This window comes from Daphnia pulicaria, chromosome 7 (assembly GCF_021234035.1).
Source record: "Daphnia pulicaria isolate SC F1-1A chromosome 7, SC_F0-13Bv2, whole genome shotgun sequence".
NCBI lineage: Eukaryota > Metazoa > Arthropoda > Branchiopoda > Diplostraca > Daphniidae > Daphnia > Daphnia pulicaria.
Window position 1 is genome coordinate 13,184,607 of NC_060919.1, and position 19,125 is coordinate 13,203,731.

A 19,125-nucleotide genomic window follows, 5' to 3' on the forward strand; every position below is an offset into this window, starting at 1 on the left:
GCTATTAAATAACCAACTTGGTTTTCGTTTCTATTCATTTAATTGTGAAAGTGTAATAGGAGCGAGTACCAAAAGGTAATTTAATAGGTAATTCTATGACATTGTTGGCAAATTCTGTGTATGAATTCAAGAAATGAGATTTTACAGACAAAACTGTTTTCTTAAATCTAGATTGGGAAAGTTGGACACATTTGAAAAACTATTTTGAACATCTTAATTGGTTTTTTTGAAAATCTGAAGAAATCACTGGCCTGTTATAGCACAAGGTTAGTTCAAATTTGATATAATGACCGGAATGTGACTAATACCTTTGCATTTTACACACAGCCAGGTACCACGAGTAGATTTCTTTGGCCAGGATTCACACATCTTGTGAAACCATTCCTTGCAGATCAAGCACTCAATAATGGACCAGTCATCTGTCCTTTTTAGATTCCGGGGGTGATAAAATATTCTTCTACAGTGGCAGTAAACTATTGCTTTCTTAGATTTAGATGACACTGACACTAAATTGTCCTTGTTTGAATTTGATCGAGGGAACGGAGTGATCAATTTGGAAGTCAGGCAACTTTTAAGGTGATATCTCATGGCCTTTCTGCTGTAAATGCAGTTCGATGGATCTTGCCCTGATGCCAATGAAAATGCGTTGGCGATGGCATGTAAGCCGCAGTCATTTGGTAGTTGCTTCTGGCATCCAACACTTTGGTAAGAAAAACTTTTTTGGCTAGTCTGCAGTAGAGATGAAATGCAGCCTATAACCTGTTCTTCTACTTCGGATGAAGATCCCCCAAGGCTGTCATAAATTAAAACGCAATCTATTTCTTTAGATTTGGTCGCAACAACCCAATGGCCTTTTCCATCATGGATTATTTGTATCCATTTATCGCCATGGACAGGCGGGAAATCCAGATCCTATCCAAGAGTTTAATCGTACAATCCGCCAATGGATGGGAATTGTCGTTTTATCAAATTAATGGCTGCATTGATGTGGTCTGATTCCAGCCAATGCCCCTCGATGGTTATGTCGTCTAATTCGGCTTTCGACAGGATTAATGTTCGGTTGGTTCTCTGTGAGCCCCGCGTGTGATATGGACGGACCGGAGTCTGAACATGGAAAAAGATATACAAAGAAAATTAACCAATGATAAATTTTACTGATTCCATCGATCAATTGAAATAATTACTGTTTTCAGATGCTGGATATCATTCGGCGACCTCTTCTGTGACGTAGTGACCGAGTTTACTGGCAGTACGATTGCTGTCGGGGTAATACAGTCCGGCGATTTTGATGGCCTTTTGTCTGGCGATTTTGATGGTGACTTCCAATACGAAGATATCGAGGCTGGTCACTTTCCCAGCGATATTGATGGCGACTTGTCCGGTGATTTCGAAGCCGGCGATATTGATGGCGACCTGTCCGGCGAGTTTGAGGCCAATGAAATTGATGGCGATTTGTCCGGCAATTTCGAGGCTGGCGATTTTTATGGCGACTTCCAGTACAAAGATTTCGAGGTCGGCGACATTGACGGTGAATTATCCGGCAATTTCGAGGGTGGCGACTTGTCCGGCGATATTGATGGCGATTTCAAGTCCATTGATTTTAATGTTGACTTGCGTTTCGGCGATTTGAATGGTGACTTGTCCGGTGATTTTGACGGTGACTTCCAGTCCGGCGATTTTGATGCTGAACTCCAGTCGGGCAATTTGTAGTCCTGTGATTTTGCTGACGACTTGATGTCCTGTTTTATCGGTGACTTAAACGGAGAGTTTTTGGGTGGCCTGAATTGGACGTCGTTGTTGGTTACTCCTCTTGAATCTCCATTTGAATCCGAAAACTTCAGTCCATCATTCACAGGTACTTTAATTGATTTGTTTTCTTTTTGGGATTTAGACATCGATTTTGGTTTCTTTCTTGGGGGAGATTTTTTCCGTGTGTCGTATCCATTAGCAGAATCATACCCATCTGATCCAATTCTGTCTCCATTTAAATCGTCCCAAATGTTGGTAACATCATTCGGCCTGGGCCTCTTCCTTCCGGATGTTTTATCGGGCTTTTTTTTGCATTTTTGCGTAGCCGGGTTACATTTGGCCTTTTTCTAATTGGAGTATTAGCGAGGCCACACGTAAGACGTGCTGCCATGATATGGTAACATGTAGTTGTTTCAGGGCAGGAACATGATGGATTGGAGAATATTTTCACATCGCGTGTTGCTGTTGAACCAGTAACATTAAACGATCCTATTTTGTTGAAATTAATTTCAACATATTTCTTGTCAATAATTCGTAAGGCTCGTTCGTACGCGCTTGCCATGCTGTATTCATTCCCGTCGGCCAATTTATTTGCCGTGGCATCGTCAGCTCCCTTAAAAAATCGAAATTCAGATTTATTTGTTGGAAACTTTGTAGGTATAATGATAAATTACCGATTCAGTGGCCTTTTTAACAGAGTCTTTCAGACAATTAAAAATATCTTCTTCGGGAAGTAATGGGCAATCCTTGTTTAGGTCATACAGGTGTGCCAAGTTGGGCTGCAAATTAAAATTCCCACGGCCGTACCGGCCTCTCAAAATTTCAGCAAAAAATGTTACTGAAATTTCTGAAAGAGCTAAAATCATTGCATCGGCGGGTGATTCTTTCCAGTCAACAAAGCGCTTTAGAAATGCATTGATTGATTTATCTCTGTTGTTTGTGGCACTCGTAAGTCCGTGTTTTTGAATAATCCATAGTCCAAGACGGCAGACATCTTTATGGACAAACTTTCGAAAATAAATTCCGAACTCCTAGAATTAAAATAATGCTATTAGGATTTTAGAAAATGTCAAAGGGAATAAAGTATGCGTACGTTTTTCCATGAAGTCAACATCTTCAGAAGAAGATCATTGTAATGTTTAATATCGGGCTGAGAAAGCAGCTCTCTGATGTTTTGGAGATATTTTCCGACTTCGCTTTTGCTACTCACGCCGATTTTTTTTAGTTGAAGCTTAGCGTTTTGTAATACATGGTTCCAGCAGCGATAAATGTCCACATTGGGTAGGTTAAGTGACATTGCCGCAACAATGGCCGCCTCTTCATCGGTTACGATGAAGACGTTTTTAGTCTTTAATAGTCTCGGAAACATTTTTCGTACTTCCCTCCAAAAGGTGTCGTGAGTCTCGAAAGTTTTCCTTTCGTGGATCATGTAGAATAGCGGAATAGTAGGTTTGTTTACGAATTCGGGGTCTTCAAATGACAGAATTGAAACATAGTAGTCTCCAAGTTTAAATGTCGTATCGTAAAAAAAACCCTACAGGTTCCGCTATTCCAAGTAGGTTATTGAAAACTTCTGCTAAGTTGTCGTCCCAACCGATTATAATAAGTTCAGGAAATGTAACAATTATTTTTACAAAGTTTCCATCAAACGCCCTTACATTAACATTATAAAAGGAGTCTTCGTCAACCGCAGTTTCTGTTTAGCATTTTGCATTGCATTTTGCACTTGTTTTAAGTCCCGAGGGCCTTGGGCAGCTTGAATTCTTATGTCACGAGGCATATTGTCAATTATCTTCCGATAGATTTTTGAAGGGTTTCCCACGTTTTTCTCCTCCATTTCACGTAATAATGACGGCATTGTTGGGACGAAAGGTCTTTGTTTCTTCTCAGCTAATTTTGCGTTTCCATGGGGTAGTTTAGATGAAATGTTTTCGTCGCCCTTGTAATAAATTAAAACTTTCGGCAACGAAGGATGTTGAAAAGTTATGCAGGTGAATTAATTGGAACATAAGTCGTTCCCGTCTTTATCCTTCCCTTTAATCGACTGAAAGTATTTTTTGATTCCGATTGAATGACCCGGTCCTGGCATTAAATATTTAAAAGACCCTCCCTGACGCCATCGATAACCATCAGCTCTCCAATTTTCTAATTTAATAACAAAACTTATCAATATTCGCGTTTTTACAAAAAGAAGACGACAATATCGTATTCATTACCTTTTTTGTTGTCTGTTCCGTCCTTCCATTCGAAAACGTACTTAAATCCTCCTTTCGGTTGAAAACACGCATCGAAGGAAATAAGGCTTGCATCTGCAAAAATATCTTCGCTCACCTCGCAAAATTCTGGCTTCAAAATTTTAGTTCCCGTTCCAGTCATTTTTATTCAACACTTAACATTCAAATGATGTAGGCTACTTCTTCTTTCGACCGTGACGACACAACTAATAATGAACTCTCCAAAAATGTAGACTACTTCTTCTTTCGACTGTGACAACACAACTAATATTGAGCTCAAACGTGAGATACTGGACAGTCCATTTTTTTGAGTTAAAAACCCACCCACCCACTTCATCTTACCCTTCCCTTTTATTGTAAGTTGAACATAACTCTTCAACACTTTGTCTTACCATTCCCTTTCTTATGCTTTAGGCGAGAGACGATCGTGGGAATGCCGAATTTTCAATTTCCCATTCGAAGATCAACTAGTCATCTCTGTGAATGCAAGATTTGCACTTGGTTATCAGTTTATCACTAGTGCCATTGGAACTATAACAAGCAAGAGGATGTTCACATTGTTGATGAACGTTTTGTCTTCATGATATACCTTATGATGGAATGTGAGTTGATATCAAACACATTAAAAGAAAAAAGCAAGTCTTTTCATTCCACTTCTTTTATATATTTAACTGTATAATCTTAAATGGAACGTCATTTTTTGTTTCCGTTTTTAGGGATTTCACAAAAGGCCCGCTTTAGTTTCCTGACTCATTAGAAATGGCACAGAATTTCACCACGGAAAGTTGTAGGTTCATTAAAATTGTCAATCAACATGAAACCGGACGCATTATAATTTTTCCACTATCATTATGAACAAAATGATTTTTATGTCAACTCATCGTTATACCATCTTACTTTGTAACTATTTCCTTGCCGGCAATTGACCAATATTATTTGTCACAAATAAATTGTTACCTAGACTAAACAAAGTAGTGCAAATTATCAATATCCCATCGATGATTTGCTATGTTTGGAGTTTGGACATGATATATATGAACAGAATCTTCCGTCTAAAACTGAAAAGGATGTAGCATTTTTTGTATTTTAATAAAAATATCACATGGCACATTAAACATCTACGAATTATTTGTTTTAATCGGACCTTGTCGGTTTTCAAACTGAGAGTGGGTTGAATTTTGAAAAAGACATACACGAGGTTAAATTTACACTAGTTTATTTTACTGACTAAAGGCAGAATTCTTCAATTTTCTTTAAATGTAAAAAAAAGTCTAGCAATATTTAACATAATAATGCAAAAATTTTGGTTTCTTAAAGGTTTCGCACTTTAGGATTCCCCCCGGCGGGTTGGACCCATGAAACTGTCCTAAAATTTGGGACCGTTTCGCAGAAGGGTTTCGCGTTTTAGGTGTTTCGCGTTTCGCGTTTCGCTTTCGCGTTTTAGGTACACCCGCTACTTCATTCGATAATTCAGACAAAAAAAACTTTTAAAGGTCGCAATCCCTACTTCAAATACTACGATAGTAACCTTTTTCTATTGATGAATTCCTCGTTAGTTATGAAAATACGATTTTCTCACCTAATTCGACATTGATGGCTACCACTTTTAAACTTTATGATTTTAGCTCATTGAGAGAGGGACCCACGCCTGAGTTAGCTCATAATTTTTTAATGTAAATAAGTGATTGCTTCATCTTATTTTACTGGAGTGTCATGTGCATATTTTGTTTTTTTCTCAAAATAGACCCACTACCGCAAGAGTAGAAAACCGAATCCAGAAAATGAAGAAGAGGCAAAAAAAGCAAGAGGAGAAAAAACAAGGTAAATTGAGAAAACTTTGAAAATCCAATGCAGCTAGAAGGGTCAATTAGACAATAAAGATATACTTGAGCCCTGATCTAGGTGATGCAATGGTGCCAGTAGAGAACAAGAAGATCAAACTTGTGGACCCATATCCAAGTCACATAATCAGCGTTCACATCAACCTAATACAACACGAGAGAAATTGCATCCAACAGTAGAACTGGTTAGTTGCTTAAAGTGTTCTTATTTGTTGTCCTCTTTGGCCTCAATACTAACAAATTTCACCCGATACTATTACAGAAGAAAACAATTCCCATAATTGTGAGCATTGTCAAATGGACAAGGACCATACTCGCGATGTTTATCTTCAAGTATACAGTACCCACCAAACTATTAGGTACACCCCCCTATTTTCAATGCATTCTTATGGCACTACGTGTCCTAGAAAAAATGCAATAACTCTTGAACCGCTTGGGCTAGATTTTTTTCCTTTTGGCCCTGAGTAGATCTAATGATGATCTACATTTTTTCTACACATGAAATTGTCGTAGGATTAACCCCCACGGCGCTACGGTATCGTTCAGTTTATTAGGTACACCCGTTTTCCCCCCCATATGCGCCGTGTTAAATACGGCGTTTTCCAAAATTTACAAAAAATACTAAAAATCAAGCTAAAATCTTTTTCTTTGTGCCAAAAGATGCAGAATTCTTCACTCTATACGAATATAAAGAATAATTTACAATCAAACCAACTCAGAGAACCCTCCCCTATACCTCAAAGTTTTCCACTTCAAAATTTGTACTTTTTTCAACAAACTTGCACTTTCGCCAGCAGAGGGCGCCCAATTTCGCCAAATTTTGAAGTGGAAAACTTTGAGGTATAGGGGAGGGTTCTCTGAGTTGGTTTGATTGTAAATTATTCTTTATATTCGTATAGAGTGAAGAATTCTGCATCTTTTGGCACAAAGAAAAAGATTTTAGCTTGATTTTTAGTATTTTTTGTAAATTTTGGAAAACGCCGTATTTAACACGGCGCATATGGGGGGAAAACGGGTGTACCTAATAAACTGAACGATACCGTAGCGCCGTGGGGGTTAATCCTACGACAACTTCATGTGTAGAAAAAATGTAGATCATCATTAGATCTACTCAGGGCCAAAAGGAAAAAAATCTAGCCCAAGCGGTTCAAGAGTTATTGCATTTTTTCTAGGACACGTAGTGCCATAAGAATGCATTGAAAATAGGGGGGTGTACCTAATAGTTTGGTGGGTACTGTATATAAAAAAAACTATATTCATACTCAGTCTTGTCTCAATTTTCACCTCATATTTTAAAGTTCTAAGGGAACTGGTCTCCAAGTCCTAAGAGGAAAGCTGGAAGACCAACTAATCGCTTCTGAATAAAAAGCTTTGTCTAACTCTGTTAGTACTAAAGAAATGCAAGAAGGAAGATTAGAAAATGAGAAGTGGATCTCGATAACTAGTGGTCAGAAAAGAATTCTGTTGCATTAGAATCCTTTAAACTGCATCATAGTTGTATTTTACTATAAAATTCTGCTTCAAACTCTTCTATTTTCTTCAGGTGGATAATTAAAATTTGCCAGTAAATGTAATGGCACTTGGTACCGCAGTAACAGCCTTTGGATCACTAGTCAAATTGATGCGTATGATTTTGTAATGGAATCGCTCACCAGGTCAGCATTCTACTTCAATGTGTTCTATGTTTCATGCTTGGCATTTAAAACAGCCCTAGCATTTGTAATGGACTGTGTGAGCGTTGACCAGCCGGTAAATTCAAATATTTTAAGGAAACTTGCATACTTGCTGTCTTTTGTTGGTCCATAACGGAAAGAAAAATAGAATGGTATGCGGCGAATATGACTTCGATTGAATAATTTAATTTAAATTCCAGTTTTGTACTTACAGCTTATTTCCCATAACCATTACTTTTTTTAAAAATTGTCGGTAGTGCTAAAGCATTTTATGTAAGTACAATTTTATTTGCCAGAACCATTTTGCTTTTCGTAAAATTGTCTTTAATGCTGTAAGAACATTTTGTGTTCCCAAGGAAGGGTGATTAATGACTAGTTTTATTGTGTACCATGTTCATGATTTCACGCTATCTAGACTCACCAGTATCTACGATATTTCTTTTTTCGTTTAATTTATTACGTCTTTGTCGTCAGTAATTGAATACCTCCAAAGTAAGAGCACATCACACAGCCATTTCTTTGGCTATCCCAGGTAGCACACAGACTCTGTTTCAGGTCTGTTACAGATCTGTTTTTGAGAGTCTGTAAATTGTTTGTAGTGTTACACTTTTACAGACTGTCATACAGGTCTGTGACAGATCCGTAAAACGGGATCACCATTTACAGACCAAAAACAGATTTTGAAGAAAAAAAAGATTTGCGTCCCCCTGGTACCGAACCATCAACCTCTGGGATCACAGGTCAGTACGTTAACCACTACACCGTAATTCGATATTTGGTAATAGATATATTTAATAATGATCTATATTTCACAGTTTTACACTTGTACATTCAACGAACAGTCTGACATGTCTCTCTCACGAAACTGATTGCTACATATGACTACCACTGGTCTCTTCCGATAGTAACAAGACCAAGATTGGCCCCACACTAATTACAAGTCTTTATTATACCTATTTAGGTGATACTTCTCCGTCCGGTGGATAAACAACTATTGTTGTTGTTCGAGTAGGCCTACTGAACTAAACTCACCCAGGTAGCACACAGACTCTGTTTCAGGTCTGTTACAGATCTGTTTTTGAGAGTCTGTAAATTGTTTGGAGTGAAACACTTTTACAGACTGTCATACAGGTCTGTGACAGATCCGTAAAACGGGATCACCATTTACAGACCAAAAACAGATTTTCAAGAAAAAAAAGATTTGCCTCCCTCTGGTACGGAACCATCAACCTCTGAGTTCACAAGCCGGTACACTAGCCACTACACCATCAATCGATATATATTAATAGATATATTTCATAATGATCTATATTTCACAGTCAACAGACAAGTGACAAACATGGGAAACAGAGCTAAATCAGAAACAATTTTCTCAAGTAAAAAACAGATCTGTGACAGGTCTGTAGTGCAGTTAAAAACCAGATTTATGTATTACAGAAAGATAACAGATCTGTTCCAGATCTGTGAAACAAACTTTTACCAAATCCTGTAAAACAGAGCAATTCCAGACAAATTTCATGTAAAACAGAGATGTAACAAGCCTGATACGGATCTGTTTCACAAGTATGTGAAACAGATCAGTTACAGGAATCTGTAACAGCTCTGTGTGCTACCTGGGATACTTTATTCTATTTACCCGCTGGCCAACGCGTGTGCTGTAGCTGGCAAAAGCATACCTTCACAATGAGCCACAACGTATTCCTTTTTTTCTCGTTCTCCTTCTTTCGTTCTCCTTTTATCGTTCTCGTTCTCCTTTTTTTCACGTTCTCCTTTTTTTCACGTTATTTTTCGGTTTTTAACGTTTTTTTTTTACGTTCTTACGTTTTTTTCACACTCTCCTTTTTTCTCCTCTTTTCTTCTTCTTTCTTCCGTCATCTTTTTCTATTGCCTTTTTTTCTTTCATCCACAGGGTTATTTAAAAAAAAGATGAAATAAACCTTTGTTCCCTTTTATTCTTCTTCTCTTTCAGGAGGTTTAATCAGCCGTGTTACAACAATAGACAAATGTGACCGACATAATACCTTTAATTGTTTTATAAATCTGCACAATTGATCAAATTAGAAGAAAAGCGGGAATCATCATACATAATCAAAATCATCATATGAGAATCAATAATATATCGAAATCATATAAAAAATCATCATATAAATACTTGACACCAGGTACTGTACCTGGTTACGCCGCTTGGTTAACAATCATGTGACATGGTCGCTATAAGTAAGTCACGGAAAACTCGGAATTCTCCCAGCGTCTGCTAGTAGTAAACTTTTCCCTAATATTAAAACACGTCCTATACATTTCAATAAAACTGTAAACAAATTTAGTGAACTTAATAAAAATTATCCAAAAAATTCCCAAGCATTTACATCAATGGCATGTTTATAGGACGTTCGGTCATTAGTGATTTCACGTCGTTCAAATAACAAATTGGAGTAAAAAAAAAGTCTCCCGTGACTTACCGCCTTTCAATATCTAATGCAATTGACTCGAATTGCCAAACTAATCGCAACACAAGTCAAGATCAGCAAATCTTCGAAACACAAAAACAGAATTAGAGATGTAAATTTCGTTTAGGAATCCAATAAAAAAATTTTAAAGCCTCTTTTTTTTGGGGGGGGGGGGTATACATTCCCCTCTTGTTCCGCTTCATGTTCACCGAGTGTCATCCCCAGAAACCTCAAACCTAATTAATATAAATTACCGAGCCCTTTAGAATTTACCCTGCGAATCTATCATCGTAGTTTTGTTGACAACATAATTATCAGGTCAAGATGAAATGTACTAAAAAAAACAGAATAAAAAGAAATAAAATAGTTTAAACAACTGTGTTTCACTGGTCAGCGTTTTGTAAGAGACAACTAAGGCAAAAACAGCAAATTTCCTGAAATTGTTTCAACCCGGCCAAACGTGGCCCGACTCCAAATGAAAATTGATGCAAACCGAAATAAAAAGAAAAGTCGTTACTGTTGTCTGTACTGTGCACCTCACGGAACCAGTTGAGCTGGGCAAGAGAAAAGATTTTAGCAATTTGGTTTTTTAGCAACAGGGTCATTTTCGTCAGTCATCTGTCAACTGGTAGCGATCGTTTTTGACTACTTGGCAAAATCTACCTGAGATACAGTATCCTACAAAAAAAATCCGAAAAAATTTGAAAATAAAAGAGTGGCCAGTTGATAGAAAAACATAGTCAAGGGACTTCTGTTTTGAAGTCGGTTGTCATGACATGTTGTTTTGACAGTTGTCTTCTGCTTGTTTCACTTTATCAATGGGGCGTGTCATACCACAAAATATACAAGTATCCTCACAAAGGATCACCAGAAAAAGTGAGATGCAAACAAAGTTTTACATGTAATCTAGCAGACGAGGCAGGACGCCAGAAGCGAACCAGAAAAAGACGCAGCACGCTATCCCATTGTTCAAAATCTTCCCAAAAATATGAATATAAAAAAATGTTTAATAAGGCGGGGAAATTTTTTTTATGAAAACGGAGAAAACAAAAAAGGCTTGGTGAAAAGAAGAATCGGCCTGGCGCGAAATCTAGTCTTCAATGGAAATGGACTAATAGATGGACCTTATCTTTGCTTGCTTGCCCAGCAATCAAATTGAAACACGTTGCGGAAGTGGGTGATGGAGGTCCTAAGAAAAGGGCTACCAGCAGCACCAACTCTTCTAATTGGAATAAACAATTAATTAGCATTGAAAAAGAAAGAGTTGATGTTTTAAAGATATTGCTCGAAGCAAAGTAAAAAAAAACTGAAACTTTTGATCGTTTGACTTCTCTAATCGAAAAAGGTCCCAAAAAATGAGAATGAAATAAATGTGCTGAATCATATGCAAATGTATTGAAACTATTTATTTTATATTTAGAAACTCAGTTCAAAATTACAAAAATGATTTTTATACAATCAATTACATCAACAGATGGGATATTGCATTGCATTTACTTTTCCCTGCCAATTTCATCATTTTCTCTTTCGCCATTTTCATTCGCAACACCATCAAAGTTTTCATCATCAAATTAATCCTCATTCACATCCCAAGTTATTCACTGAAAAAGGTAAATAATTTACTGTCACTGATCACTTTCTTTTTGTAAACACTTCACACTTTACACTGACGTCAGATCGTGCTACAAACGGTACCAGATGGCATTTGATAGAGGGATCCAAATCATCGAGTGAAAATTTAGTCTGAGCCGACGAAATCCAAGGGGCTTCAATACTTGATACGCCAAAGGAGTCACGTTGGGCAGACGACAAGAAAGTCTGCCACCATGGAAGAAGAATTTTCACAACACTTTAAAGCAAGGCAGTGTTTTTAAAACTGGCAACTCCCGGCACCACGTATCATTCCCGCAATCTGGCATATTTTAGTACCCCCCATAAATTACGTTTGCGCACAATTCATTCTGCTGTTGCTTGAGGAGTGTTGTCTCTCCTTCTTCTCATCCTCCGTGCCATCAAAGATCAATGAGTTTTTGGAAATGCACACACTTTGCTCTTAGAGTAGAATCTTTTTGATACATAGTCTGAGTTTAAACAAAAACAAGAAAATGTTTAAATTAAAATTTTGATCCGATTGAAGATCCGATTAAAGATCCGATTAGAAATAAAGTTATGAAAAAAATCAATGAAAAGATGTTACGATAAATTAATTTCAAAAGAATTTTAATTATACATCTTCAGATGACTATAGCCTGTCTTTCAAGTTCAGATTCTCGTTTGCCAACGAGTACTTATTTGGCTTGTGTTTTATTGGTTGCCACAATAGAATGTTATCTTCTTCCGAGGGGTTCACCAATAATAGCTACAAAAATAAATAACAAATTTTCTTAGTTTAAAGGTATGAGAATGAACAAGTTGAAGGACTACTATTCATTTTGTACGCGGCTTCGGTTAGTTCATGGATAACTTTAATAAGTGTACTGGACGCTTTCGCCATTGTAACTGACGCAGTAACGGTGACTAGGAAAGTGTAAAAATACTTCTTTCATGGTAGGGTAGTTAAGTCCTACAAAAGATATACCTGCAACTTCTTCCGTGGCATAATTTGCTGTTTTTGGTGTATATAAATCATTAAATGCAAGGTCTCCTGTAGAATTTCTTACATAATACGGCCATCCCATCATAGGAAATTCAAGGTGACCCGAATTCAATGCATGATGATTCATAGATTCATACAATCTATCTCCGTTTATTGATCCTATTCCATTTGCTCCTATATCTGTAGTCATTTTGCAGAATTGAGGAAAGAATTTTTTTCAAGCTATTCTTATTCCAAGCTGTAATTCCAGTTTCCCAGACTTCTTCCATAAGCCTATAAAAAATAAACATAAATATTTCCATAAATAAACCAAGCATGGAACAATTCTTACCCATCATTCTTATCACCCCAGTGAACCATTTTCGCAGAAACATTTTTGATCTGGAAATAAATTGACAGATGAACTTGAAATCTAAAATCGGTGCAGATTAATCAATTCTGGGCGGGAGATGACGCAAAACAAGTACTCGTCCACTGTTAACACTACACTACACTGAAGCGAGGTCAGAAATGGAACGCAATCTCTCCCTCCTCAACATCCCCCAGGACTACCGTCACTAGGACTCAATAGCTCAATCCCTAAACAAACACAAAACAAAATTGCACGTGGCATTCGGAATTCTTGTTTTATCGTGGATATTATAGCGAGCATATGTGCATTACTGAATTTCACTATTACAAATACTCTTCGCCAACGTTATATTTTTTGTTACCATAGTAAAATATAGTTGTCAGGATTTAATCTTTCTACACAACGAATGAAATGCAAAAAAAAATAAGAAAACTATTAATACCGTTAAAGTTTTCCAGATATCACAATTTCGTACGGCAAAATGCATTAAGCTCAGCTTCCAACGTCACTTGTGTGCTTTCCACTCAGTTTTCGTTGAATTGAATTGTAATGGTATGGTAGTATCTTGTTGGGTACGTACCAACTAAAATATGCCAAGTCACTGTTTGGCGAAAGTAGTATCAATTTTCCTTTGGAATCGAGATTAAAATAGTCCTTACGCTTTCTTGTTCCCTAATTTTTACTCTATACAGGTAACAACCAATACTAGCTTTATTGGTTTGCTGGGGAGCGTGGCACCAAAGGAGGCAACAAATGTGATGAACGATCAGCCCGATAAAGACGTGCCGGACGACGTGCCGGACTACGTGCCGGACTACTTGCCGGACTACGTGCCAGACTACGTACCGGACTACATGCCGGACTACATGCCAGACTACGTGCCGGACGATGTGCCGGTCGACGAAGGTCTACACCGGGTGGCAGACTTGGTTCTTCGGGATGATACCAAGGGAAAGGAAATAGGAATAGCACCTGTGTACGGTGTAATATGAGGTAATTCCCACTGGTTCTTGCTTCACCATAGAAATATAAGAGAGATGAAACACAAACTGACAAAAGATGTCAGAGAGATGTCACATATACATACACAAAATTCCGTGCACGGCCCGCCGGCGTGATAACTGCTGCTTCCAAAGCTCTGCGCTGGGCCGGCGACTGTATCTGCTCCATCTTGAGTTCTGCGTCCCCGTTGTTCGTCATTCTAGATTACATTCCAGATTGATATATAATTAATTGATATATATGTATATGTACACACATACAGCCCTTTTCGGCGGAAGTGGAGAGAGCGAGTACAGAGCCAAAGCCCAAAGAGAAAAGCAGCTCTAGAACTAGATAGAGAGAGAGAGTTTAGTCGCCGTCGTAGACTATATATTCTCTCTGCAATTTTTTTGGTTGGCAATCAAAAACAAAAAGAGAGAGAGAAATGGCGGTGAATGAAACATCCTGTTTTTCATTCTAGGTTCTCTCAACCCCTAATTTAAAAAATCTTAAAAATAATGAAGGCTGTTAAATTGAACAAAATAACCAATTATAACCCCTTTTTATTGCCATTAACATTGCCAATCTTACGGCTTAAGTATCCAATAAAGAAACAAGTTTGACGAGGCGACTGCGTAAAACGTTACAAGTATTGCAACGTTGGTTTCCTCTCTCTGAAATGTTCTTTATTAAGACTTTTCAAACCCGAGCAAAAGGCAGAAGCGAAAAATGGCAACCAATTCAACGTAAAGTTCTAGGTCAAATGTTGGTTGAATAAGAAAAGTTTATTACAGAGTCGTTAACGTCTAGATAAAAAAAAAAGATTGAAAGTAGACGGGCAAGTGAATTTGATACCTTCACCATCGAAAGAGTTCAATATAAATGAGTTGCAATGTCATTTTTATATTTAAATTTTTCAGTAACAAGTAGAGTAAGAAAAAGTTTGTTTAAATGCTGCGTCAATAATTTTTACTAGACGATTGAAATTTGGCTTCTTTACTCAATTTAACTTTAACATTTTTTTCTTCACAAAAGTGGTTCTTTTTCGATAAAATTTGACAAAAAGGTTTTATTGGGAGTGGGTTCTTATGGATTCGTTTTCAAAGGGGAATAGAACAATAAACAAGTTGCAGTCAAACGATTTGATGCAATGTTTGAGCGTAAAGCCAAGAAAGAGGAAGAGGCTCTGAGAAAACTTGACCATCCAAATGTCGTCAAACTATATCACGTTGAAAGCGACCTTGATTTCAGGTGAAAAAAATTCTAAAGGAGCATAAAAAGAAAAGATGCTCTAATATTTTTCTTCTGTCAAATCAGATATCATGTGCTGGAACTGTGCCAATTATCGATGAATCAATAATTCAAAGGAAACGAGGAACAAAAAAAAATCGCGAAAAAATGCCCGGGGAAAAGGACGTTTGCCTCCAGTTGGCCAAGGGAATGGAATACATTCACGAAAACCGATTGATCCATCGAGATCTCAAACCGCACAACGTTCTCATCCAGGTGAATTCAACAGGGAGAGTGTCGATGAAATGGGCCGATTTCGAACAATGTGTACCAGTCGACGAAAGAGGATGTTACGACATCGTTCACGTATCACAAGTAGGGACCTCCTTACTGGCATGCCCCTGAATTAGTAGAGATACTTCAAAATGCGTTTAAAAGTGACGGAAATGGGATAGCACAAGGAACCGTCAAAAGCGGCCGAGGTTGTTTCAAGAATGACCAGCATTATATAGGGAAGACAACCAATACACAAAAATAATCTGTTACCAGCATGTTATCTCTTATAGAACCCTCTAACTATTCCGACCCCCCTCCTCCCCCCAAAAATGCATCTGCGTTACTGCCTTTATTCACAATCAAATTTTACCAAGTGCTAAAAATAACCATGACAATTCATTTAATTCCTCCATATGTCTTTTATCTGCGATGCAACATGATGTGCTTGACGCCACCATTACCTTTTTTCATGCGTATCGTTCATAATGATACTAATAATAATGAAATGAAATAATACACAAGTGTTGCTTACCGGGTCATCGCAAAGTTTTCCTGCTACTCCTGTTGGAACCGACAAAGTAGACGTTGTTGGTGCGGCCAGTAACTTCCACAGCCCAGCAGTTGGATGTCTATTCGTGCAATCTGGGCAGATTGAGCTCGACGAGGACTTGAATTCCAGCAGACAGTGCATATCCAGTGGACATACAGCACACATTTGACTTGATGGATACGACAAATTTCTTCCGTCTGCCGAGGTGCCTTGTCATGCATAGTAAACAGTAGGGTGGTGGATCCTCAGAGGTTAGACGACAGTAACACGGCTTTCGAAATCACGAAAAGCCATTCACCTATTCACCTGGTAAAACAACACATTGATGAATTTTCTCAAGTCATGGGTTATTCGCCTCATGTATCATTGCGTCAAATAATAAAAGACAAATGAATTCAAGGTATCGCTACCAGAAATACAGCTACCAGAGAGTCAGCGATAGATTCTTTACAATTAGAATCAGACAAAAATTAATTTTTACCCATTTTCATTGTAGACAAAACAAATGGAATACAAAATAAGATACACGGAGATATTTGAGTTGCGAGTTTTTAATTAGAAGGCAAGTTTAGTGAAACAAACTCGACTCTCTAGCTAGGGCACCGAAAGAATGTGTCAACCAAGCCGCAAACCCACTTTCTCTTTTTAAATATGCCGAATCAAACGAACCGAAAGTCTTGATACTTCCAAAGTCACAACAGGAAATCGCAATAAACAGTTTTGACTTTGTTTCCTACCTGGTGTATTTCGTGTCATCTTTCCAGCACGACGCACCAGTAAAGAGGTGGGAAAATTGGACAATCACTTTCTCCATCCAGGGACTAGGTCGGATGTCGCATCGTCAAGGAAACCTGTTGATCAATGAAATAGAGAAGATTCATTACATTTTATATGGATAATTTACTATAACTATAACTTGAAATGAGTAGGAAGGTTACCAGCACAAAAAAAACTGATTCAAATTATTACCAATAGTTTTTAATGTCTTCCAATAAATGAGAATAAGTGTTACCTTAAGGTAAGAAGCACACAATTTTTATGGGCCAAAACAGAAAAAGAGTCGCTCACCGAAGCAGCAGAGTCGTATACATAATAACTAATAATAATTTCGGCTGGGAAGTTTCGGTTCAATGCATTTGCGTGCATGCACTGGGTCGTAATAACTACTAATACTGAAAACACACTTCAACGTTAACTCTTACGTATAAACTGGGTTGTAAATCATGGCCAATTCGGACACAAGAGTAATGCAACCGCCAATGAAAATAATCGGCAGGATCTCTTAAGTCAATCACAGCAACACAATCAATCGGCCCGACGAAGGCTCGGAAGATGCTTTGATGAATAATACCACAACTCAACCCGCTCGCCAAAAGAAAAGAAACGCACGTCCGCACTATTTCATGGCGGCAGACAAAATGCCCAACTGAAACTCCCACAACAAAAATTATTCACTGAATGATGATGATGATTTTCTGTCAAAGCTGAATAGTTTCATTCTTTCATTCCTGTGCTCGTAAAATTACAAGTACTGGACATTTCATATTCTGGAGCGGATGACTACAGCTTGCAAGTTATAGGAATGAATTGCAAGGGATGTGACAACATGTCGGGTATCGGAGTTAAAAGATTTTGTGTTGGTGCTGCGCCGTATCCAACAAGTGAGTGTTTCGGACTGCACATATCTCTTATTTCCTTGTGTGCGATGAGAACGGCAATTACCCAGTAGGAGTTCAATTAACTTTGGAAAACTTTCGCAATTTCAGATTCTTTGATTTTGCTACTGTAAAAACATTGACAAAAATTCATGGAAAGATTGTCTTGTACCAAAATGGGGAAATGCCAAGGTAGGCTCTACTGTCTTTAAAAATCCCTCGTTACGTAAATTATCGCCCCAAAGCTATGGAATTTGTTGTGCGTCTGTGCCCTTATGTTGTAAAGGTAGAAATTTTTGTATTCGAAGGACTGTCAGATGATGATTTACATAGTCTGACATCTCTTGAAAATCTATCTACTTTTATTTTTAGTGGGAATAGAAACTCGTGTGTCAAATTTCATGGCGGAATCATTCCAATTTTAAAAGCATTTGGCAAATCATCACTCGAGTCACTTTCCCTATCACATTTCCTTGATTTAGATTTTCATTTATTGCTTCAGCTATGCCCTAACCTTGTAGTCCTTGACCCAATTGATAATGTGTCACAAACCGATAGATACTGGGCTAAGAGTAAGTCTCAAGTATTGATGCAAATAGAAAAGTTGCGATTTGCAGGTGACGACATTAGTCGCAAACATTTGATTTGCTTGTTGTCTGCGCCTTTGTTGTTGGAAATGGAAATTGTAAGATGTTCCGCGTTCAATGGCGACGTTTTCCAAAAGGTCGCGGGAAGTCGTAATTTCTGTCATCTTGAAAAGTTAAACGTTAGACGACGCCATGGTGTGACCAAGAAAGGAATCGATGTGTTAAAGAATGCTCAAAACTCTCTTAAATAAAACACACTTTTTTTGTAACAACATATCAGAAAGTGATATCGAAAATGGGGAGAAGCAAGCTAAAGACAACAATTGGGAATCATCCCTTTACTTTTGAGAAGTGGTCTTTATATATATGTGCTACAAGCTCATAACACTTGTTAATACGTATGATTTTGTAATGGAATCGGCATTCTACATCAACGTTCTATGTTTCATGCTCGACGTTCAAAACAGCCCTAGCATTTGTAATGGACTGTGTGAGCGTTGACCAGCCGGTAAATTCAAGTATTTTAAGGAAACTTGCATACTTGCTGTCTTTTGTTGGTCCATAACGGAAAGAAAAATAGAACGGTATGCGGCAAATATGATTTTGATTGAATGATTTAATTTAAATTCCAGTTTTGTCCTTACAGCTTATTTCCCCATCTTTTTTTGTAAAAAATGTCGGCAATGCTAGAGCATTTTATGTAAGTACAATTTTTTTTACCAGAACCATTTTGCTTTTCGTAAAATTGTCTTTAATGCTGTAAGAGCATTTTGTGTTCCCAAGGAAGGGTGATTAATGACTAGTTTTATTGTGTACCATGTTCATGATTTCACGCTATCTAGACTCACCAGTATCTACGATATTTCTTTTTTAGTTTAATTTATTACATCTTACGCGTCAGTAATTGAATACCTTCAAAGTAAGAGCACATCACACAGCCATTTTTTTGGCTAT

At 37.7% G+C, this 19,125-nt stretch overlaps 2 long non-coding RNA genes across 2 annotated transcripts; both read left to right on the forward strand.

Annotated features, from left to right (window-relative positions):
• The first annotated feature begins 1,004 nt into the window (after nt 1-1,004).
• On the forward strand, nt 1,005-15,457 carry LOC124351096. Its single transcript, XR_006921376.1, has 3 exons — nt 1,005-1,018; nt 7,250-7,251; nt 15,287-15,457. It is a non-coding gene; the product is annotated as an uncharacterized LOC124351096 (long non-coding RNA).
• LOC124351095 lies at nt 11,722-15,221 on the forward strand. The gene is made up of 3 exons (XR_006921375.1): nt 11,722-11,735; nt 15,051-15,124; nt 15,191-15,221. It is a non-coding gene; the product is annotated as an uncharacterized LOC124351095 (long non-coding RNA).
• Nucleotides 15,458-19,125: the final 3,668 nt, after the last annotated feature.